At 32.8% G+C, this 25979-nt stretch overlaps 1 protein-coding gene across 1 annotated transcript in view; it reads left to right on the top strand.

The window, feature by feature from the left end:
• The first annotated feature begins 1014 nt into the window (after nucleotides 1–1014).
• Nucleotides 1015–25979, top strand: part of LOC141454521 (organic cation transporter protein-like) — a 55798-nt gene continuing 30833 nt past the window's right edge. Inside the window, exon 1 of the mRNA XM_074128848.1 lies at nucleotides 1015–1174. The gene's annotated coding sequence lies outside the window, so the exon portion shown is untranslated. The remainder of the gene's footprint in view (nucleotides 1175–25979) is intronic.

Below are 25979 nucleotides of genomic sequence, written 5' to 3'. Positions count from 1 at the left end.
CATTTGGAAATATTTGGGGGCTTAGCCTTGTCCAACCACTGTCCAGGTATTCTACTGTCATATATGATCCATTTTGCGTGAAAAGTCGTGATTCGATCCACTAATGAGCCGTTATAGTTGAATAAACGCAGCGAAGAAGAAACCTCCCAATTTAAGACTTTCTAACCGATCGTTCAAATCATAAGGGTTTTTACACTTTTTGCTACGGACTATAAACCCTTCACAGCATCAGTATCGTCCAATTGTTCTGCGATCTCCCGAATCGTTTCAAAATGGTCATCTTATGTCAGGAGATGATTCTTAAAGCAACTTTCTCGGTTAGCGAAGGTCGACCGGTACATAAGTCGAGGCTAATGTCTCAAGATAGACTTTTCTGGAACCAATGTTGCACAGAGCTTTTACTAATACTGTTGGTGCTCGCCAAACAACCTTATTTTTCATGTTGCCTCAACAGCGCTTTGTCCTAGTTAAAAGGCGTAAGGGAAAATCGGTCGAAAAGCGCTTCTTAGTCACTTCGCGTTTCGGATTAAAGAACTGGTAAAACTATAAAGGTTATGCAAACAAACAATGCGTATTCTTAAAACAGCTGAATATCTGAAATTTGAAATTTCTTAAGATACTCGTAGTTAACGAACAACATGGTTTTAAGTAAATATTTCAATCAGAAAAACGCTTTGGTAAGTGCACGGGTTAATGGCCGTAAAATGTTCATTCCAAAAAGTTACTATTAAAGAGATATAAATAAATAAAATAATGGATTATTCGAAATCCAGATAAACTTCCGTCAACAAAAGAAATTATCTTCAACTACAAAGAAAAAGAGAGAGGAAAAGCAAAACGGAAAATTCATCTAGCCAAAGAAAGTGTATCTAACCTTCAGGATCGGGGAAATTTGCACTTGTGGCAACTGCAGTAGCATACATAAATTGATATTTATATGTGCTGCATACCTCCTTGTTAATCCCTACCAAAAGATTTCGTTCTGCATACAAGAGGGGAGTGGGGCGCGGATAATAGAGCCGATGGACTGTAGCGGTGGTCTCTCTTCAGTTAGTTTTCAGTCTTTTATTAGTGTTGTGAGTGAATTAGTAATAGTTTACTGCTGACAGTTTTATACGAGAATATTTCAGCTAACTACCTCAGCGTTACCAATATATTTGGTAAATTTAAACAAGTAAGAAATAGTTATGTTTCAATATTATTTGTTTCTAAACTCCTAATTGGTTTTATTTACTTAATTTTTTTAAAGCAATTATTTGTTTTCCCGAAAAGGAATACAAATCTTGATTCAATAACAGCAACTACTTAAAAAACAGGACTTAAACAATTGTCCCAAAATAGATTTTGAGTGTTTCATAAATGTATTGATAATAACATCTATGAACCCACGATAGTTTTGTTTATTCCACTTTAAATCTGATTTGAGTAGTTCCACAAGTCTAAACTGTTAAAAAATAAAAACCCGCGTCACCTTTGAACAAAAAAAAAAAAAATCCGCCGGCTTTTGTACGTGACTGATAAAGATTATGAAACAGGATTTAATGACTTTGAAAAAAGAGTCAGTAAACTAAACGGAATGGGAATAAAATTAAAGCAAAACTTATCATGAATGAGGTAGTTGATGATTCATATATTTTAGCAATAATTTATTTGATGGAGATGAAGACATTCATTAAATATTTGAACTTAGTTTATACTCTTGAATCCGAAGAGTTCTCTCATTTATAAATGATAGTATTTTCTTTACAAAATGATGTATGACACATGCTTCAGAAGGCAAAAAGAGATCTTATTTTCCGATTATTGTTCCATTATAGTTTTTGCTCTCTTATTAAAGTGCCAATCTAGTTTTAATTTAAACTTTTCTCTAATCTGAGCTTTTCTCTTTCTTTTCACATGGTTTTTATTTTCTCTCTATTTTGTCTTTTTTTATATCTATGTTCCCATAAAAAAATGTATTACTAGTCTGGAGGTTTATTGATTACAGTCTGTAATCAATGCCTTGATCTCTTCAAAAGATGGTTTCACAGGTGTATTTTTAGTTATTCCCCTATTTGTACTTCTGTTAACATTTTTGTTAAGAGTAACTTTTTCATAATACATTATTCTCTGTTGATTTATAAGTAGTGTACTTGTCGTGATTTTTTTTTTTTTTTTTTTTTTTTCAAAGTCATCCTCCTCTTAAGCACAGCAGGCCTCCAGTCAGTGATCTCTCTCACAGAGAACAATGCCCGATAAAGAGGCTATTAGAAAGAGAAACTCTTGGGGCATCTAGACGGATTCGAATCTTTGACTTTAGTGGGGAATCAGAACGGGCAGTAAAGTGCAACTTTTATTAAATTCGAATTTAATTGCACATGTGAGACATTCCTTAATTGTAAGACAGTTGCGTTTTCAGAACAACTGCCGGTATTCGGCCAGTGTTCACTGTCACACTCTACCCATTTCCAGACAATCAGAAACTATGATGTAGCGAGAAAATCTAAAAGAAGCAAGCGAAATCGAAACCTAGAACTTCCACCGTCTTCAGTCCCCGAAGAAGGAAATTTCGCTTTTTATATCTTTTTCGGAGACCATGAGACCTAGAATCTCGTAACCAGTCCTTACGGGACTCCACTTTTCCCGTCTGTTTGTGATACACATTCCAGGAGACTAAATCCAAAGGTCTTCTCTTCATTTTTTTTGTGAGGCTATACTTCACTTCAGCGTTTCAGTTTTATTTCTACAGTGACATAATAATAATAATATATATTACACCTATTACATTCTGCAATTAAACTCACACTATCTCTTAATTAAACAATTAACTACTCAAAAAACATTTAAAAAGTTATTTTAATATTTTACGAATAATTTTAAAGAAATTCGACATATTCTTCACTTTCAACGTCTACCAAATTAAGGGTCTGTCATATTTAATTTACTTTTTTTAAAATGTACAGTAAATAATCTCACAATCTCACAAATGAGAATATAAATGAGTATGAGAAAACGTGAAAAATATTTTTTATTAGAGAAAACTTTAGACATCAAAATCAATCATCATTTATTGGTGCTTTCTTTCATTGACAACACAATTTTTCACTTTGTGTCAGATATTTTAAAAGGAAATCATTGATTAAACCAATATTTATAAAATGTCGACTAGAGAGCTTTAGAAGTTGCAAGAAAACATGAAGAACAAAGTGATTGATATTTAAAATAATGTTGAAATTAAAAAAATATATTCAAATTTCCTGGCAAAAAGTTATAAAGGGCAAGAAAATGGGACGATCAGATGGCCGATGAGCTGAAAAACTGCAATCAGCGGGATAATTGGAGTTCTCAGCTCAGATTTCTCTCTGAAAAGAGCCTAGACAGAGAAGAAGCTATTCCTAAAAATAGATTGAAAATCTTTTTTTGCCACAATCAGACCTCTTTCACCAAAACTTTAAGACTGATAGTTTAAGATTCACATTTGGATACAATTTAAATTTTGACGTAGATACACTCTCACAAAAAAAAAAAAAACGTGTTATTGAACATTGATCTTTAATGACGATATTTTTAAAGAAATACGATATTTCATTGAGAATAGCGAAATAATTGATAACCAATTAATTGATTAATAAAGACATAAAAACAAATTAAATTAATGCTAATATTATTTACGTAACAAAGAATAAAAATTTATCTGTTTAATGGTGGGCCTGGGCATTTCAAAAAAATTGGAAACATTTGTTTAAAAAAAAAAAAGTAGAAAAAATAGCAATATTTCATTTCCATGTTACGCACTAAAGATATGCAAAAAGATCATTTCTGACGTATTTTCATTCATATAAGTTTAAGATAAAAAAGAATATTGGTGATTGATTAGGCATGATTATGTTCCTTCAACTGGGAGTCTGCATTGTTTGCAATTTAGATAAATTTGTTCAGATTCAAGGAGTGAATGGTTCTTCCAGGCTTTAGTAGTGTCCGCTTAAATTATTGTTATATTTCAATGAAAAAAGCTATTAAACCAAACTCTGAAGTGAATACTAAGCGGACCTTTTATTATTCCGAAAAAATAAAACATAAAATATCTAATTAGAGCAGCTGTACCTTATTTGAGAATTACAACACTATGGAGGCGAGACCTGCAAAGCTAAGATGTATTGTGGTGCTGGGTTCCATTCCTGGTCTTACCCCTTATAATAGTCGCCGGGCTCACAATAATTTGTAGAAAACGTTTTATTGGGGGTAAATGAAAGTAAAAGAAGTACCTCTTAGTACAGAAAAGGACTTCGAACCCGTCGAATGACAGTGCTAAGTGGAATTGCAGATTTTGGACAATGCGTTTCCATCGTTTGCTGCTCGCTAAACATTGAACAAGAAAAAGGAAATCTACCTTAGAAAATATTGTCCTCAAAATTATATTTATACATGCATTTTTTGGAAATTTCACATTATTAGAATTGCAATAATTCCTCACTGCAACAAGGATAAGATAAAGCCTATTGTATTGTAATTTTGTTGCAACAATATAATAGATAATAAAATAATAATATAGATATTTAAAATATTCAATATAGTTAAGAATTAAATTAAAATAAGAGCACATTTTATAAATAATGGCTTCAAAAAGCTTGAAAAAAAGAAGCCAATCATTATAAGGTAATCGTAAACCTAAATTAAATCTTGGTAAATCTTTTTTTACAAAATTTATCAAATCTCTTCGCTAAGAAAGCATAAAATGACTTACGAAAATCTTGTTAAATAATAATAATCATTACTTAAAGATGGCCATATTTAGATATTTACATTGAATATGGTGATTAGACTAAATTGAAACAGAAGGAAAAACCAAGCAGTTCATCATTACTTTGACATTCGAGGTTGCAAATTATTAGTTAATCAACAGCGTTTGACTAGAGTTTAAACTAGAGGCCAACAGAAGGTTGCTTCATCAATTTGTTTTTCTTACATAATGTTGCAAAAAGTTTCGAAAACAATAATATAAATAAATTTAAAAAAAAAGATTATGTGAATAAAATTAGGCTAATCTAGGAAAATACGAATTCTGACAGTTAAGGAATGTGGCTGAACAAACAGAATATGATTTGATCTTGGTCATTGGTGACCGCAACTCTGAACTGACTGGGTTCATAATATCAGTCAGCCTGAAATAGCAGTAGGGCAAAGGAAAACACGTGTATTCTCCTCTTCGCCGCATCACTTACCTTCCTTTTTGTCATTCTGCAATGTATCTGCAAGAAAACGAGCGTCTGTCGGTTCAAGTCATTTTCTGAAGATTAACTCCCGGAATATAATCCAGCAATAAGCGTCTTCAACTGGAAGAGAAAGTATCACAGAAGAGACATGCCTGAACCAAGAAGAATGGACGTTAGTTGATGTGGCCAAAAGCAGTAGAATCGATTGGCAGTTGATTACTAATGATTCTCCTTTATATTTATTTATTTGGTTATAAAAACTGAAGAGAAAGAGGTTGTTGAAATAGAAATAAATTCAATTGTCCCTAAAATGGAATCCCTAAAAGTTTTAAAATTTGATGTCTATAATTAAATATTGGAAGTGAAACTCAAGACCAAACTCCACTTAAGAAAGGAAGATGAAAAATGGTGCACAACTTTTAGAGGTCTGTTTGCACAGATTCGAAGAAGTTTTTTCAATCGGTGACTGTCTTCTAAGTTCGCCATATTAGTTTTAATAAAACATCATCAATCATATTTGAAACCCTTGCTGAAAACTGTAACAGATTTTTCATTAGTTTTATTTAAAAAAGAGGAAAAAATATATCCAGCTAAAATTAATAGCAAAAGATGTCAAGTTTTAACCCACTTTAAATTTACTTTCATTAAGTAATATTTTTCATTCGTAAATATTTTAAGAAAGAAATTAAATATCGTTTAAAATAAGGATTTTTTTAATGGTTTTTCATTTTGAATATTCTATTTTATTACTCATAAAATACCACTTTTTCTTGATCATAATCTCTCGGTAATAAATTATAAGTTTCCAAAGAAGTTGAATATGAGTTAGTTACTCTCTTTTAAGCAAAAAGAGTGACTGATTAGATTTTACTATTACCTAATAAAGGCAAAGTTAAGATAAATACCCCACCTTAAGTGCCCTTGCTAAGTGTACATATGTACTTTTATAGTGATGTAATGGTTGGGTTTTGCGATAAATAGTTGTATTCGCTCTCTACGCTTTCTCTTCCTTTTAATTTCTCACACAGTAATAGTAAGAGAAAGTATTGCGCAATCGTAGAACTAAATAAATAGGTAAATTAATGCCTTTTTTTTTTAGGCAGGCTTTGTCGATTAGTACCGATTAGGTGGTTATAAAATACTTTGCTATAAATTTTTCATGTTAACCATTAAATAAAATCCAAGATCTAGACCGGGAATCGAAGCTTACTGGCAACAATACATTTTAGCTTTGCGGACTTAGCCTCTAACCGCTCGGCTACTCGGTGGCACCTTCACCACTACTACTATTTGTTATGAGGTTCCATTAGTAAAAAAAATTGTTCTTGCAATTTGATTTATTTGTGTCTTTTTGTGAGGTTATCATAACAGAAAAATCGGAATAACTGCAAATAGTTGAAAGATATCATTTTGAATCGGCCTCAATCAGGGATGAGGCAATAAAAGTTGAGACAAAATCAGCCAGCCAAGTGTCCCTTCATCTGGATCATTTTTATTTAGTTCATCAACTAAGCACCTTTAAACTCCGTAAAAGTGGTTCATTCATTCAAGTTGGATTTAGTTCACCCGCGTTTGGCACATGTTGTATGGTCTGTTAAGACTTCTCGCATTTCTCATTCTTAGGTTCCCTGTAATCCCATTCATCTGCTTATCTTCTTAGATGCTTAACCAGATGCTGCAGTTACCATTTTCATGTTTCTAGTAGATAACACTTCACTAACGGCTATCTGATTTCCACTGCATGCAACAGCTAATCTCTGCCCATATGTACGTTTATCTTGATTTATTTTATCGCTCTAGATGAACAGCTCAAATTGTAACTTCATTGTCATTTCTCGTAAACAAAATACACTCTCTCACAATAATAACATTTATTCTTATTTCTTGAGCAATAATAGCAAGAAATAGGAATAAGCATGAAAAGAAAATAAGATTTATAATCTGCACACAAAAAAAAACAAAATGGAGATTGAATGCCAGCTGTACCGATTGAAGGAAATTCCAGAAAACCTATTTTCCTTTAGTGGAATGAATAGGGAAAAGAAGTAGCTTTTCATCTCATAAGAATAAAAGAGTAACGATCCTTGTTTTTTCCACGTTCTATCTCGTTTAGTTTTTTGTCAATTTTTATTTTTGCTCCAAAGCGATGAGATTATTCTGCATCATCTGATTCACAAATAAATGACAAAAAAAAATGTCCACCATGCGCCGAGGAAAACCAAAAATTAGAATACTGAAACGAAATCTAGATCAATTAGCGAATTGCGATTCCACTAAAAGCTTCATTAAGATATCTCTCTAGACAGCATCCCTATCCAGACAGGTGTTTATCTGGCAGATCGACGTCAAGTTATTCTCTTAAACCTGTTATTTCATTAGATCACGAATAATTAGACCTAATTTTAATTAAATTCTTTCATTTATTTATATTTTTCAGGAAAAGATAATTGTTCATTAAGCAGTAGTGTTTTATTCTTTTAAGGTTTAATACATTAATACATACCTGTGCACTGGCCAGAAATTTGCTTCAAACTGATTTAAATTCGCAATAAGTATAAATTTAAATTCCGACACTAATTAGTCTTTGCGACGATCTTGCGATATTGTTTGTTCTATATTTATTTAAAGTTTCTTGAATACGAGCATCGTCTTTGTGAGTGTGGATGTTATTGCAAGTGGTCCGCCAACGGGAATTGCACTCAGTGTATTAAAATTGTTTGCAGATTTCTTTATAATGGTTGTGACAATATTCTTTAAACGGTATTCTGGCAATTTATTCATTCATTTTGGGGAGGTTCTCAGGAAAGTACAGCATTGACTTGGAGAACATCTGAAGAAGGTGGGCATCTGAAGAATGAAGTAGATTGATGTCGAATTGAAGCAAAAAAGAGATCTATTTTTCTTGAAAACATCAACAATTTTACAATATTATGGGAGAGAGAGGTGAGGTTTTAAGGCCTACGGGTAATTGAATAATTGTTCCCAATCTTGGATATTCATTAACATTTTTGCATTAAACTAGCATTATTTTGCTTATCTGTGACGAAATATACTAGAGAAGGTCATCGCTGACACATATCGAAACAATATTGACTAAATTCTGAAATTTTCCCAAATTATGGTCCATTCAAAGAACACAAGACAAACAAACAAAAACAGGTAGAAATTAAAGGAATATAGATTCGTGTGAGTCCTCGTTTTGCTCTTTTGATATCTTTTGAATTTGACACGAGTGAACTAGGGACTGATACTTACAAGAATAAATAAACTTAAACGCTATTTGCTTAACGCTAACTTTGAGTAAAGTTAGCTTACTTATAATAAATAATTTTCGATTAATATAAATAAATAATTACTCTGTAGTAATATATTCTTTAAAACAAACAAATATATGTTAATATTGCTTCCATTACTTGGTCGCAGCCGCCAACTACTAGTTACATCCGTGTTGTAGTCATTTGTTTAAACAGAGTAAACATAATTAGTTGCAATACGAGATTCATAATGTCACAATGTTTACCATCAAATTTAATTTATTTCCAGCTTGCAATATACAACGGTTTTTCAACCTTTAGAAGTTTTCTGCAAACTCTAACTGGAATTTAAATTACTTTCTTTTGTAATTTTATGTATTTTATTATTATTTTTTTAACTTGCTAAGTTTATTGAGAGTACACTGTAAGGGAAATTTATTCAGTGTTGTACTGAGTAATCTGAGACATTAGATAACCTTTAGTGACACCATGTTTGGTTAAAGATAGCAGCTTACTACCAACGAAAGAAAAGATTACCATATCCTTCACTGGCTTTGAACATAGTTTCTCCTTAACGAAGTGCTTTACTAGAAGTTGTGTTGAAGATTACTATCAATAAAGCTAGAGAAAAGAAGTTATTGAGGTTAGACATTTTTGCTCATAAAGGTTATGACATTGAGGCTTCTGGTTGAATAGCGTAACCCCTAGAATGGCAACCCGACCTCAGCGTGTGTCCTACAAAACGATATCTCACTCTCCCACTGATCGTCTGAACACACTCCTAGGTTACTGTTGGCGAAGAAGATTTTTACTGTGACCTAAATAGGCATAATGTCAAATTTAAAAAAAAACGGAATTCTGTAAAATTGCACTTAATTTTTAGAGATTTTTTTCAAACATAGGATTCACCCAAAACTTAGGATTCCTTTATTCAGACAAGTAAGAGTTAACTTTAAGGATTGTTCTCTAAGAACCTCTCAAAATCCCAACTTTTCTGGGAAAAAAAGTTTTAAATACAAGTGATGAAGTTTTTAAATGGATAAGCGTCGATTAAAGGTTGAAGAAAATACTTTACGAGAAAATTCGGAAAATAGCATTTCTGGTTAAAAACTTTCATATCGGAAGCGACAATATCAAAACTTAAAATTGAGATTGAACTTGCTGAGACTTTTTTTTTATCGTATTTTGTTAAAACACACGAACACAGTGAAAAAAAAAATTTTTTGGTTGCAGAGATTATAAAAAATATGAATGTTCTGATTTAAGTACAAAAATTTTTGAACGATCTTATTCCCTCTCGTACTTGTAATAAGAGAAAGTTGAGTTTTTATAACTTTAAGAAGAATGTCATCAAGTAAATTGTAGCTTTTCTTCATTATTCCATGGAATTAATTTGCAAGTTTTGGAGAAATTTCTTAAAATAATGAAGAAAAACGTAATTAAAGTAGTATGTAACTTCGCCGTAAGGTGGCGACAGCTAAGTTGAACTTGACGAGTGAAAAACGCCTGTTTCAAGTAATATTGGAAACAGGAGCAGAAACTTACTCAATAATTATACTTCACTAATATAGTAAATTCTCAGTTTTTAATTGAAAATAGCTTGGAGAACTTAGTTAAATTGAAAATTCAGTTGCTTAGTTCGAAAGTGAACTTTGTTATTTCTATTGTTTTCAACTTGTATTCAACTTTCAAGCAATTCCAGTTCATTTAATTGAATAAAACATTATTAAACTTAATAATTAAAGTCTCTTTTTGCCTTAAATTGACCTTGTTTTTCAAATAAAACAAAAATAAATAATTGAACGTGAAGATAAATGTTTTAACAATAAAATTTCAATTTTTATGGTTTATTTTTAAAATTGCTTCAGCTGAAATCAAAAAAACATTTTGCCAGGTCATTTTTTTGGGTGTCTAGGTGTCATCAGCTCTAAAATTAAATCAATCTTTCCTGCTTTTATATAACTAACAATATGAAATCAAAGTTAGCTAAAGAAAAACCTCTTCTATTCTATAAAATTCCAATTTGAGCTAAATAGACCCTAATCAAGTACGTTGGAAGCTACATACATAATCAAGGAATGAAAGCTGAACATTTGTTGCTAGCCCGCCAGTTATTTGAAAATAGGTAAAGCAATTAAAGCTGCTTTTGATAGATTGATTGCAAATTTATCTAATTTACTTTTTCCGTTTATCGTAACAATTTCGTGTTAATTATCCGTTCTATACTTCTAGCTATTTCCATGAAACTCGGTAATTTTATACGGTTGCTATTATTGTGTGGATATTGTAATGAAACGTATAATTTACCGAGTTACTGTATGCGAACATTTCCCCAATTTTGATTCGTGCATTGACAAAGTCACAACAATTGTACCGACAGTAATTGGTTTTTGCGGAACTAGTAACCTATTTTTCCTTTTTTTTCTTCTAATCATAATTAAGAGAAATTCCCTGACCACATTTTCCGTATCATTCATTGAGGTATTGTATTATAATTCTGTTGGCTTTACTTTACTTTACTATTCCCTCAGGTTTTACGAAGAATTATTTTAACAATTGGGATAGTGCTCAAAAGTAATTTGCCGAAGAAACGAATCAGTCGAATCAGTATACAGTCGAATATTTCTTTGACCATATGAATTTCTAAGAACTCAGAAATTTAAGAATGAATTTAATAGATATTTTTAAAAAAAATAAAGAGCCGTTCATTATTAGAAATACAATAAAGTCAGAATCTTACACAGTTGTAGGGTGAAGGTAACTCGAACATACACTGCTGATCTTTTCCGAAGATCAATAAAAAATGGATTATAATTTCACAGATCTATCGTGCCTCCCTACTGAACTGGATTAAGTGAGAAAACTCAGAGTCTGAAAGGTTACAAGTTGCGATAACTCTTCTTTCCAGGACCAGCTCACTGCCTTAAACCCCCACTTCAATAATAGCTTGGAGCCTTCAAGAATGGGTATAGGATTTTCATCCAACGAATGACAGAATTTGCAGGTGTTTCATGTTTCTTGTGTATAATTACTCAGACAAATCTTTGACGGTAATAGTCACGGAAAGTCGTCACATATCGTCTCTCCTGAGGAGAACTGTCGCCTACCATAGGCCCAGTGTGCCTGCTTCTTGGCCCAAATTCTCCAGCCAAAGTTTAGTCAAGGAGAAGTTTACTTATTATTGTAAAATAAGAGAAATAAGACCAAGTTAGCTCTACTAGCTCAACTAGTCTAAGCTAGTCAAGAGCCATAACACTCAGTAAAGTTCTGTAGATCGCTCACAATGCCGGTTCTACATTTTTAGCTTGCAGTTTTGAGTCCTGTTCAGCCAGCCGACAGCCTCATATTGAACGCTAATTATTCACCATCTAAAGCAGATGATATCGCTCCTTGCCAATCCGTTAACATCCAAATCATTCACCTCTAATTCGTATTCATTCACTCTTCATTTTCTAGCTATCTCCTCCCCTTCAGCACTCCTTGAAGATTCCAGGATGTGGTTAATAGGTTTAAGGAAATTGTCAGAGATTTTAATGAAAAGAACATTAAGTAAAGTCGCACTTCCTGATCAGGTTCTCTTGTGATCTCATTGGTTAGATTTCCCGCAGAACATTTAATTTTGACTGACAAACATCCTGAATACAGACTATTGATGTTTTATTATTTACCAGAATCTTAGAAACATATTTTATAGATGCGAATTTTAATATACAACATTTTAAAGAAGCATTATGCTTCCTTCTTGCCTATAATCTTTTTTCAGTGGTACATTATAGAGAGATAATGCTAAAATATATTTAGCGAAACTATCAGCTACTAAGTTACAGCTTCACAATACGAGTTGAAACGGAATGGTTGCTAAAAAGTACTTGTGTTTTTGACTCGCTCTTATACTGATTTCTACTACACTAACTCATCAACAACAAGATTCCACGAAAAGAAAAAGTCTTTGTTTATAAAAAATTTTAATTTCAATTAGAATGATTTGCAAGTTTTGAATTTTTGCAATAAAATAAATTATTCTTAATATTATTTCAATTAAAGAACATTTCTTTTTTGCTACCTTTAACATTAATTAGGTCCGGAAACGTGAAATATCTTTATAAGAAGAAGAAAAGTACAGCGAGTTCAATTAAGAAAATCTTGGTCTAAATTTAAAGGCAGCATTTGAGAAGAATTTTCCCCATCCGAGGATTACACTAGATAGAGCTGGCGGTTTTTACTCTGCCAGCATCAAGAGCTACAGTTCTCTTTATCTGTTTTAAGACTTATTCTCATCATGCTTTCAAGAATAATTGATTAAGTGGTACTGTCTGAGTTCTCGTTCTTACCCATTGCGCACATTTTACGATTACATTCTAGGTTGAAACTCCTGATTCCTTAGGGATCCCTCGTAGATCTTTTAGGTCACAGTAGATTTAGTTTTATAGCCACTGTTTTACGTATTCAACTTTCAAAGTGTCATTCCATTTAAATAATTTCGACCTGAATCCTTGGGTCATGTCACCAATAGAATTTTAATCAGTTGTAGACTTCCTTCAGAGGGAATCGGCCAAAATAAAATTGTACAAAAATTTAGTTCAGCTCGTTAAATTTGTTCGAAGTACAGCCTAGGACGCCTAAAAACATGCGTTGAGAATATTTGAGAGAAATAGTAGAAAAGACAGAACCGTAAAGCGATTGAAATGATTCAACATACACTATCTCTCGCAGTAATAGTTTAGTCAGTTTTCGAGGTGGCGATTCTCTATGTATGTACGAAGCAGAAGCAAGGATCCATCCTTTGAAACCGACTTCTGAACACCTAAAAAGATTTTTGGAGATATTAGTAGGAATATCGTTCAGCAAATAAAAATAATAATGTGTCGGAAAGAACATTCCGGAGATTCTGGAACATTCAGGGTGAGAGATATACTCGTATACCTATGTGATGTACCCTATGTGATGTACCCTATGTGATGTACCCTATGTGATGTACCCTATGTGATGTACCCTATGTGATGTACCCTATGTGATGTACCCTATGTGATGTACCCTATGTGATGTACTCTATGTGATGTACCCTATGTGATGTACCCTATGTGATGTACCCTATGTGATGTACCCTATGTGATAAAATAACGCTAGATTGATTGTAAAATAATTCCTGGATATGTTGTAGTCGCAAAGTGCTTGAAAAATAAAACACCCTATCGAAGTGATACAGTATGAACATCTGCAACAAGTATGCACGTGGGTTTAGAATCCCAGCAATTTTTACAATATTCATTAGTACTTCGGATCAGTAGCAACCACTTGAAGTAACAATTTGGAGGGAAGTCGAACTTATTAGTCCGCTTTCAAAAAAAAGAAGATTCAAATAAACGTAACAGGCATATAAGAAGGTAGATTAAAAAGGAAAACTGAAAAATAGCAACAGTCAAGTCGCTTATACAGTTGTCGAATTTTAGCCAACAGAAGTGGTACTTATCGATAAGTGAAACCATCGCAATACTCATAGTATACAATACAAATTATAATTAAACTTGCAAAATTAATTGAAGTATTGATTTTATTATGTAATTACAACAGGCCGGAATGACTGCTGGAATGGAAGGAAGTACGTATACTGTTGTAATGCTCCTGCAGCTATAAATACTTCATGAATGGGAAATTTTCGCGAAATTTAGGAAATTGTGGTACACTAAATGAACTATGTTTAAATAATTATCTTTTCCCGATAGATGCCAAAATAATGTATTTCTGGTGGAACTGAGAATTCAGAGAGTAAAGAGAAATGAAAATTTGGAGAACCAATATATGGAATAAGGTTTATTTCTGATAAATGATATAGAATACAGGAAAATGAATTAGGTTTAGAATTAAATTATATTGGCCATTATTTATTACGTGGTTTAAGTCAAGTTGCATTAATAGCATTCATGTTTATTTTAAGATACAAATCAAAACTTTATTGTACCTCTTTATTTGGTGTTCCTTGTTCTGCTCAAGGAGCAAACGAACATAACTAATTGATAACTAATATCAATATCAAATTACTGTACGTATTTATTTTAAAAAGTTATGTACGATTTCCTACAAAGTATTGAAATAAAGCCGTATTAAAAAAGAAAAAGAAAAATAATTTAACGGAGTATAAGATAAGAATAATGAATAGAAAGAGAGATGCATGTCTATTTGATTAAGTAGAGCGGTCAGTGAACACAGATCTGTCGCATTACAGGAAGTTAACCATAGTTGGGCCACAAAAACTATCATTATAGTTGTATGAACTATCCCGAACTAGAGCAAAATGGTCCTTTGTGAGAACATTGGCCGACACCGGACATATCCGTTCTCACATACAGTTGTGTATGTAAAATTATAAATTCTACTGCATACTCTCGTCCAATACGATTAAGTAACTACTGTATAGTAGTTAACCTTCGCTTGGGATATTACTGTTCTGTTCTAATTTTGACAGTTTCATAACTTCAAATCATTTATTTACTTTTACCTTGTCTTTATACTGGAAATAAACTTTTTATTTATCCAGAAATTTATTACGATTCAGTGGGAGACTCTTTATGTTAAGACCATATGCTTTTATTTTGTTTATGTTTGTGCACTTTGGTGTAACCAGATTTCTTTATGAGGGCTGCACTTGTTTAATATTACACCTGAAGTCACTACTGATGGCTGGCGTGTCGTCCATTGGCGTCCCTTATAGCGTCCCTTTTCTCAATAATACCACTCTCTCATTCTCCGAGCAAGAGGTCAAAATTGAGCTTTCACCGAAATTAAGTGTCTAGCTAAAAAAAAGCTTCGAAAGTTCAGCGATTGAATGAAGCATTTAAGATGATGAAGGCGCCACGGTAGCCGAGCGGTTAGAGGCGAGACCTGCGAAGCTAATATGTATTGTGGTACTGGGTTCGATTCCCGGTCTTTAGGCCTTGGATTTTATTTAATGGTTAATAAAAGAAATTTACAGTAAAGTATGTTTGCTAGTCGCCTCCGTCCACGACATCTAATTGGTAGTTGGACGTTAAGCCCCGCCTGAAAAAATAGGCGATTACTTTACTTTTTTTAAGATGATGAAGGATGCTGGAAATTCTTGAATCATGCAGAAAGTGAAAAAGAATTGGGCGGGTGGTCACGTTGCCGGGATGAAGGACGAATATATGAATAGTGTGATGGAAGAGTGGCCTGTATATCAAGGTCGTAAATAGAACCTTTGGTTGAGTTAACCTAAGTTTCACTTAAAAATTCAGAGTTTGAATCTTTGAAAGTAGAGAATTTCAGGCCAGACTTTTATTTTACACAAACCCAAAAACACAATCTGAAGGATAAAACACAATTCCTAACTAATCAATCCCATCAAAGATTTATTTGAAAGACATACCTACTAACAACTTCGTTAATTAAGTTTGTGAACAGCACAAGTGCACAGTTCCTTTGAAGTTGCCGAGTTAGTGTTGTACCATTGATTAGTTCAATAACAGAAACTGTTAACACACACCCGGTATCTTCATCGCCCAGAGGTATTACATCCGCTTTCAATGAACACATTGAAGACAGACAATCAGTCGGGAGTTTAGCATTGTGGCTCACGATTCCACTGTCTACTGCAATCTATGCTAATTGGATTCATATTCAAAACGGTGTCATCAATATATCCACAAACTAAGGCCACTTTACAAAGCATATATTTGAATGTAATTGAGCTGGTTTTATCCATGAATCGATAAAGTCTTTTGACATTTTTGAAAAAGTTTCGTTGTAAAACTTCTTTTTTTATGAACTAATTAATGGAATGTTTTCTTCACTAAGTTTTAGTTTCTTTTCGAGCTTTTTAACAATGAAAATTGAAGTATAAGACCAAGTACTTTTTTGCCCTTGATTTTGGTTATAAAGGTTATAGAAGTTCAGACAATTCTCAGCTTAGACAATTAAATTCAAAGTGCAACTTCTAGAAGAAAAAATGTGTATTTTTTTTTATTTTTTAATAGTTATGAGGTTCAAGTGATTGCCTAATATTTTGTTCATTTCTTAATTTTTCCTTCTAAAAACTTACTATAAATAAGTTTTGCAAATTTCGACTACCTTGTTTTATCACAATGAAAATTAAATGTGATGCTGAAAGTGCGAGTCCAAAATTAATGCATCAGAAGCGCATATTTATGGTATCCTTTTAGTTTTTTATTTTCTTAATTACTCCTCAAGAGATTTATCCCCATCCTAGAAGTCCAAAATATCATCCCTACCCATCAGCTTGGTTTTCGCACCCGTCACTCCACTATCCAACAGTCATTCAGAGTCGTCGACACTATTTCCTCGGCTCTAGAACACAAGAAGTATACTGCCTGCGTGTCTTCCTCGACGTGGCCCAGGCTTGGCAACAGAGTTTGGCACCCAGGACTACTATTTAAACTTAAAAAAAACCTCCCCACTCTTTTTTACCTACTCCTGCAGTCCTACCTTACCGATCGCTGTTTCAGAGTGAGATGCGATGGAGAGGTCTCTGACCTTCATGCAATCTACACGCCGGCGTGCCTCAGGGCAGCATACTTGGACCGATCCTATACACCATCTATACTGCTGACATCCCTACCCATCCCCAAACCCTAATCACAACCTACGCCGATGGACACCGCCATACTATCTTCCCACCCTGATCCACTTTAAGTCTCTAACATTGTCCAAGAACACCTTGAGCTCAGAGAAGCTTGGTGCAGAACATGGAAGATTAAACTTAACACTACTAATTGTATTCGGGTGACATTAACATTACGAAGACAGACCTGCCTTCCACTATCCACATCGTCCCATCCTAACAATCCTCCACGTAGCTTAAAAATGCGCTGGCCACGTGACCTCATTGCTCTGTGGCACAATCAAATGTTTCATTCTATAACACTTTTGCTAAATGTATATTTTTGGACAGTTGCAAATAAATAAATAAATAAAAGTTTTTTATTTTCATAAAAAAGCTAAGTCTTTGTTAAGAATATTTTCATTTCTCTGGCAGAATTACTTATAGGAACAGATGGGGGGGGATACCGGAAAGCTTCCCTCTAAAAAGCCTTGTAACTGAATAGTACGATATCTATACGCATAGCATTGGTGAGAATTGAGTAATTTCCAAAATTCTGACTTTGAAGCGAATCGCTTCCGTATGTGCCAAGTTGTACTTTCTTCTTTTACATTTTGATACTTTATCGCTTCAGATTGACTTTCTTTGTCTCCTATAGTTAAGGTTAACCGCCTTTGGCTTAGTAAAAGAAAAAAAGGTGTCCACTGCTTCAATTAAAGTGACGTAGTAGATATATTCTCACCTTTATGTAGCCGCGTAGGGTACAGAGTAGAAATCACAGTCTCCTGAACAATTATGCACCTTCTTTATCGTACAATTTGTTATCTGTTAGAAAGGATGATAAAAGGGCAATCACTCAATCTAACCGTCTGGTGCATGGATGATTCTCTTACTTCGAGGTTAACTTCTTAATAGATTGCCTTTTTTTATTCAGTGTATTTTTATCGCTTAGAACCTAAAATAATGTAGCCCCCTTTTTTTCAACTTCATTTCACCTGCTACGTAGATGTGTCAGTTAGTTGCATTTATTATATTGCCTGAGAGAGATTTACTTATTCAGGGGAAAACTCCTGAGGTGAACAGCAGACGAAGTGGCACAATAAATTAACCTCAGCAAAATACTCTATTATACAAGTTTTCCGAATGAATCGAACTGGCGAGGTACACCTACCTAGCTTCAACTTCTACTAGCGAACACTCTAACAGTAAATAAACTATTGAATGTGGCTTTAAATAGTTTTTAAAGAATACAGAGAACGGAAGAATCAAACATATATTTTGAGCAATTGAATAATATAGTTCTTTCGTTTAACTTTAAAATGAACTCTTAAAAATGATCATCATTAAGCAATTATTTTCGGTTAAATTATGTTTACGTAAACTCATATTATTATTCTCTAGATCATGAATATGCGCGAGGAATCCCATAAATTGTTTGTTTTGAATAGTTGACAAATATTCCATCAGATTGTTTAATATTTTAATTGAAGCTCTAATTGCCAATTGTGCTGTTTGTATATTTGCTTTTATTCTAAAGGATTTATTACAATTAGTGAATAGAATTATTATTGTACTCAGAACATGTTGACATAGTTTACGTTACTAGAAAATATCTTGTTTGCTTTCAATACAATTATCTGACTAATTATAATTATCACAAATATCGTGTTATCAATTATTTATCATTAAATAGCAAAGTTCATTCGACTTTCTTTTACTTGCTTGCTTCCAACAACAAATTTAAGAAGTATTTTTAACACTTTTAACATTAACATTTGTAAACCCGTACAATGATCATCTAAATTAAACAAAAAAATATATTCAAATGAGAGTTAGAGTACTTAAAGTTTGTAAAGTACACAAAATAAAATCATAGATAAGGATTGAGTGATTTAAGGGTTGAATTCTCTCAGAAAAAATCCAAATAATGTAAGGAATTGCATTACTTTTCTTTTTAGAGCTAGATTGTTCAGAAACACAAAGCTAATTTCAGACTCAGGGGACCATAAAACGAATAATTCCGTGAAAAATTAGATATCAAAAATTATAAGAATAATTCTCCTCTCAAGGAGTGAGATAAAATAAAGAACCCGGTGATATTTAAAAAAAGTAAAGTACAGAAACCAGAAAACCTAATTTGGGTTAATTGCAAGTTGTACTAAGTACAGATATAGATATGAAGACTGAAAAAAAAAAACACCATCTATTTGTGCACCTGGAGGTGATGTTTTATTTAGAGCCAGATCAATACTTCAAGTCGGCTAATATTCCCCGCAAGTTTACATTCCCTCCTGGGACCAGACATACATTCCCTACAGCACATTCTCAATAAATAGTAATAATGGAAAATTAAATTAAAAAAAAAAATGTTGCATTTTGTTATGAGAGGATTTTGTTATTTTAGAAATTAGGTATCTTAAAAGATGATATTTTTTTCATTTTCATTGAACATTAAATATTTACAGTTGAAGGAGTCTGTTTTATTTATTTATTTTATTTTCCTTTATTACTGAGTAGAGTAACTCGACATAAAAAGTTTTTCCGCTCAATATTAAGAAGTTCAATGAAAAATTTGGCAAAGAGAAAATTTTACTAAAAAATACTTGTTTGCATTTTACTTCCTCAGATCAATAATTCAGTCTGGAAATTTATTATTCCACTTCCTTTACTGATGATTAGAAAGAAATGTTATGATCTTTGAACAAACAAAAAGCATCCAGGAGTAAATAGGACAGGTTTAAAACTTTCATGGTTTATTTACATCAGCCTAAGAAGTAAATTATTGGCACAATCTTAGCAATAAATAAAATTATTTCATTTGAGCGAAACACATGACAACCAACTAATAAATTTATGGTACATAAAACAGTCCATGCAGGAAACTATCCTAGAAGTCGTATGTCGTTTGCACAGGTTCGAGCATGGGAGATCATGATGATGTTTGCGAGAAGCACAGTTACCATCATACTTGAAGTGGATGCTGAAAGAAAACAATGCTATGATCTACGGCTTTCACTTAAAAAGATTAAGAGTCAGGTTATTGGAGTGATTAGAATGATTGTCTTGAGAATAAAGGAGTCCATGTGAATTGTTTAACGACAAGACTTCAACCTTATTGACCTAAATTGACTAGTTCTTAGTACCAGTTTTGATTCTTTTGTTAAAGAGGTGCCATCTTTCAGTAAGACGATATTCGACCTCTTTTCGTCACTACAACAGGTAGAAATGTTGACTTTGTCCCTTCCTGGACTTAAAGTCATTCCTGCCACAGTGATCGAGACAAATCTTCGCTCCACTCAGAGTGATTGAAGCTTGATTTTCAAAATACTTATAAATCCGTCTGTCTCATTTGTTAGTTAACAATCTTAAGCATTACACAGTCAATCAGACTGGCATTCCTTAGTCTGATTATCACTCCCATTGTCTGTGTATGGTTGGTTTCCTTAACATCCATAATAATCACATTCACAATAACCCTACTTATGTTGAAGAAATCATAAACTAATTTCATCTCCATTAGGTGAACCTTATTTCACAAACATCCGTAAGATATTATATACTATTAACCAGTAGTTGGAGGGAAGAATATGAAACTGAGTATATTTTTTTAGACCACGCGTAAAGCCTGAATAGTAATGGCGTGAATAAAGCCTAATAAATTATCTGTTAATTAATAGACGAGCGTCAAATAACCTCCACTAAATATCACTTATGTTACAATTAATTATTTAAACCCTTTAATGGAACTTGCATTGTTAATCTGCTTTATTTGCTGCTGGCAATGGTGATTTATTTTCAAAACTTACTCATTAATTTGTTGATTATTGATTTACTAAGTTCTCATGCTTTGTAATTAACTACAGCGGATTACAAGTTGGGGAAGTCAGCTCGTAATACGTTTGTTTCCTTTTTGAGAAAATGTAGTGGGCAATCTATTCCCACATTTTGAAAAATCTGTATTTTTAAAGAATGATTCTTCATAATTGGCAGATTGGCATTCTTGATGATGGCTTAAAGTCTCACTCAATCATCACCATCCCTTTAGGGCAGCGATATACTTTGTCATTGTGCTAATAATTTCTTTCTGAATTTTTTCTTTCGAGCTTCTCGAAGGGCGCCCTCCCTCTCGTTGACTTTACGCGAAATCATCTCTTTATTTCTCGTGTAGGGGTTAGCAAATCATGTTCCTTTCTCTCGCCTTCAAAGTGCCCTCTTCAAAACCTAGCCGGCTAGCAATTGTGATTCTATGAGTAAATTTTGCTCTAACAAAAAAATATTCCGAATCAATTCTTTTATAATTAAGTTTCTTACGTCTCGAATTTAATATGATTTCTTTTAATTAGCGCCTTGACAGCGTTTGCGACGCTGGAGACTGACCCTACATTGAAAAAAGTACTAAGGGTAAAAATAGAATTTTAATTAGATTTCCGCCATTTCCAAGTTGCAGAAATATATAGTATGATAATATTCGGACAGTAAATCTTGAGGTAGATTGTTAAAAAGTTCTGTTGAAAACTTTTATCAGTTTCGGGAGGAAGGGAAGGACAGAAAAAAAAATGTTAATATTAAAGGAACCGAAAAAAGATGGAAAAAAATTAAAATCATTCCTCCTGCAGTCTTGTTTACAAAGAACAATCGCGAATCGGAGGTTGTTATTCCACGCTGTCTGGAGTTCTTTCATCAAAGCCGCGCTATCTGCCCACTTTTTCTCTCTGTTCAAATAGAAATAAGGGTAATAAAGAAATCAATACTTTTTAATTTAGCTTTTTTTTTTTACTTAGAAACAAAGTGAAAATTATCTCAACAGAAAAAAGAAGAAAACGCGAAAACAGTGTGTATTAAAACATATTGAGAAAAAAACTTAATAAATTTATACTTTTTCATTATCATTCTCTTTCATTGATGAATGTCACAAGGAAATGGAGTTCCTGGTGGATTTCCGCATCCCAAAACTGAAATAGGTATTGTAAACTAAGATGAATGGTTACAGAAGTAGCGAAGGCAATAAATTTGCTAAGGATGGGGCATCCCTTACTCTTCTTTCCTAACTCTCCTACAAAACTATCTGTAAAAACTGAAAACGAGGGTTAGCTCTCTTGGAACTATACTCCCAACTGGAGGTGGAACTGCGGATATGAGGCTGTGCAGATTTTCCTTGGAGAGTAGGTGAAGATTTGCATAACTTACTTTTTAGCAGATGGGAAGCTTGAGCCTGGATTCAAGAGGATTCTTATTTGATAAAAGCATCCACTTTGACTGGAGCCAGCTGTTAAGCTATTACAATGTCGAAAGTTGAGAAGTGTCGATTATGGAAACAATTATTTTTCATTTTCGCTTTCTAGCGGTTACTTTGGGAATGACACGAATGATAGCAAACTGCCTTGTTAAAGTTTACTATATTAAATGTAATTATTGGAAGAGATCTTAATTAATTATTAAGTATTAAAAATGAGAGGTCAGGTAAAAAGAAAAAGGCAAAAGTGTTAATATAAAATAGGGATGTCATTTTTTAAAACAAGTTATTGACCTAAATTATTTATTTATTAATAAGTAATTATAAGCTTCGTTAAATATAATTGAAGTTGCACTTATAAAAGTCTGGTCCATTTTTAGGAGCAGCAAGCACTTCATACTTAATTTCTTTACCAATTGTTCTAGATATAACAATGGCATTAAGCATCAAGAGAACTTATACTAAATAAAATACACGTAAGCCAAATATATAACAATATTTCTTGCAAGAGATTATACTTTTTTTGCAAACAGTTATAAAATCTATGAATATCTGTTCCAAAAATTGCTTTATGTTAAAATGGTTAACCAGCAACAAACTTAAGATGATACTTTTCATCCAAAAAATTCATTACTATCAATCTTTAATTATTTAGCCTCAAACTAGAAGGGGACTCATCGAGACTATAATGATGTCTAATTGATTTCCCTTCTGAAGCCTTTTTTTTGGACACCACTGGCTGCCTCGACGTGTTAATGCCTTCGATAGGCGTCCAGACGAGGCTATACAACGATAAACTGTTCGCTTAGTCTTAGAAGAACGATTTGTTCGTCCAATTCACTTTAATAGCAGCTGAAAGAACAAAACCTTTCCCTATTATTTTCACAATGATTATTTACAAATGGGCGCGAGTTTTATGTAATGATTACATAAAGTTGAATGAAATTTAATGGACCTCATTAAATTATTTACTGTCATTTACAACAGATTTCCAAGTTGGTTATTATAATTTATTCTTATTAAAACCCAAGAGTTCTTCTGCGTGCAAAGTTAATTTAAATAAAATATCTCTAATTAAAATAAAAAGTAAATTATAGCAATAGAGTATGAAGGGAGCAAAAGTTTTTTTTAAATTAGAATACAAGAGGAAGAGAAAAGAGAGACAGGCTATAGTTTACAAATTTCAGAGACTAAACATCACTTGGCTTAAACAAACTGTTCGGGAGCAAGTTCTTTTTTTTACCCTCTTGCCACGTCAAGTTGCAAGGGATTTTTTTTCAATTAAAACTAGGGGGATGGTACAGCCACTTCTTCAGTGTTTGTTGAAGTGGGCACTTCAGACTTTCACGGGGATTTTGCAAGACCCTTGGCACTTCTTTCTTTCTTCTTTGCAGCCTAGTCTTAATAGAATAGCAGACGGCAGCTAGCCGCAAGCTGCTTTGAATTCCTTCATCACTTCAAATCATGATAGCATCAATAGCTATATTTATGTTATTATACTTAAATTGAGTCACTAAAAAATGGCATCTCAAGTTGTAGAAACATTCGTATCGATTTCCGTAAACCTTCGTAAACGATATCTGTATATTTTATTATGTAAAATAAACTATTTGAATAATTCAAGGAAAACGGACCCACGTTCAATAAAAGTAAGCCGGATCCTATTTCTATGGAAAATTGGCAAGAAAAACAATTTTAGAATAAAAATAAATAAATGAAGAGAATAAAACAACTTTTAAAAGTATTTGAATAAAGTTTCAAATATCTTTATTCTCGCTACACTTTCTTGTAAACTGAAACTAATTTACAAAAGATTAAGGAAGTTTTATTGTTGAGAAAGGTGCGCATACTTTTTCATAATAAAGAGGTTATTAATTTATTTATTTTGCGTTTCTATTGCAAAGATACAAATTGTCATTTTTAATTTTCAAGTTGTTGGGTAAACAGAGGAAATCTGTCTTCATGTATCTTCATCATCAGATGATTTACCCATCATTCAAGTTGTAATTAATGATTCTTTTATCTACTGGAATTTTATTTATACAGATGGATGGATGTTTTGGTTTAAACTTATTATAACTTTTTTTTTTTTTTTACACAAACGTTAACAGGCTATCCGTTAAAGTCTGTATTCGCTAAGAACTTTTATTATATTCCAAATCATTTCCAAAAAAAGAATTGTGAAAATACAATTTTGAAAACTAGGCGAGATTGCAGTACTTGCTCTTAAACACTAAACAAAAATTAGCATTAACTTTTTTTCTGTATTAAAACAGAGTAGACGGTCAGATTCACATTTAGACTTTGTCATAATTTATCTATCAATTATTGCAAATGGTTTATATAGTGCATCAATTATGTAATTTTTAAATAAATGTTCCCAAAATCAAAAATTATCTATTTGTAATAGAGATAATAGTATCGCACCTAAAAATCAAGAATCATCCAAAAAAAATTAACTTCTATCATATAAGTAACGCAATGTCTGTCGCCATTTGGCCATATTTCAATAGTTAATCTTTCATTGATAATTATTATCATAATCTTTTTCTTCTATCGATAGATTAAATCAATAAATGTTACAATCTTGTATACGTCATTAAACTGGATATCTTAGATAACGAGCTTAGAAATATGAAGTAATTGTAAATTAGAGGCCATTAATAATTTAATACAGATTATTAGTTCATTGCTTAATAGCAAATGCTGAAGAATAGTTTATTGCGATATTGATTCATAGACTGATTTTTAATAGTGAGTCAATTCGTTATTACAAAACAGCCTACACTTATTTTTTATTTTTTTATTTTTTTTTTATTTTTCTGATCGCCCTAGAATCCCTTCCGTACAATCTGGGGAAATTGTTGAGGATATTGTGATTGTAATGATATCTCAGCCCTCAAAACCAATTCATCACACTTGAGTAGTTTGAGAAAATCATGATCCTGGTGTAATATTTTCCATCATTACCACATCGCTCATCTTTGTTCCTAACTGGCTGGATTGAACGCTCACAAGGAAGTTGTACGTATTGCAATGTTGTTCTACATTTAGATTGACATTTTGACTATTTGTTTTTTATCCTGTTGAGACTGGCTTTAATATCGAGGTCATATAGAGATTTGGAGGCTAGTCTGCTGAAATGAAATATCAAAATTCAGATTGAATTTTTAATAATGTTGAATAGTTGTCAAGAAAAATGAAACAATTTTATTTCGTTGTATCATAGGTTAACGCAGGAATAAATGTACTCTTGTGAGAGAGCAGAACTCTGCTTAGGAAAGCGTTTCCGGAGCAGATAATATCGAAACAGGCTACGAATTATCCACGCATTTGTAGACAGCAAAGTGATCGGCGGAGCAGCAGGGAGGACGTCAGCAGAGCTAGCTGGAGGCTGTAGAAGCGGATTCATTAAGGAGGGGCGGTTATATTGTCTAGATGGTAAAAATGAAAAAATGAGAAGAAGAGATAAGATAAAATTGAATGTAGAGAATCCGGAGATGATTTAGAGCTCATCAGTGATCTAGCCACGTTATAGAAATGATGAGTGATGGCTAAAAGAGATTCTGAATATTGGAAGCGAAGAAGAGTTATCTGAAGATCAAACTGTTCCCAACCTTAGCTATGATTTTGATACGGATTATTGACGGAAAGAACAAACAGGTTTAAAGATCATCCATTGAGTAATGGGTAGGAAAAACAAAGAAAAAGAGATCTATTGATGCCAT

This window comes from Rhodnius prolixus, unplaced genomic scaffold (assembly GCF_049639745.1).
Source record: "Rhodnius prolixus isolate KJV_2025 unplaced genomic scaffold, Rpr scaffold_1, whole genome shotgun sequence".
NCBI lineage: Eukaryota > Metazoa > Arthropoda > Insecta > Hemiptera > Reduviidae > Rhodnius > Rhodnius prolixus.
The sequence above is the reverse complement of the archived record's forward strand: the minus strand, read 5'-3'. Positions and strand labels throughout refer to the sequence as shown.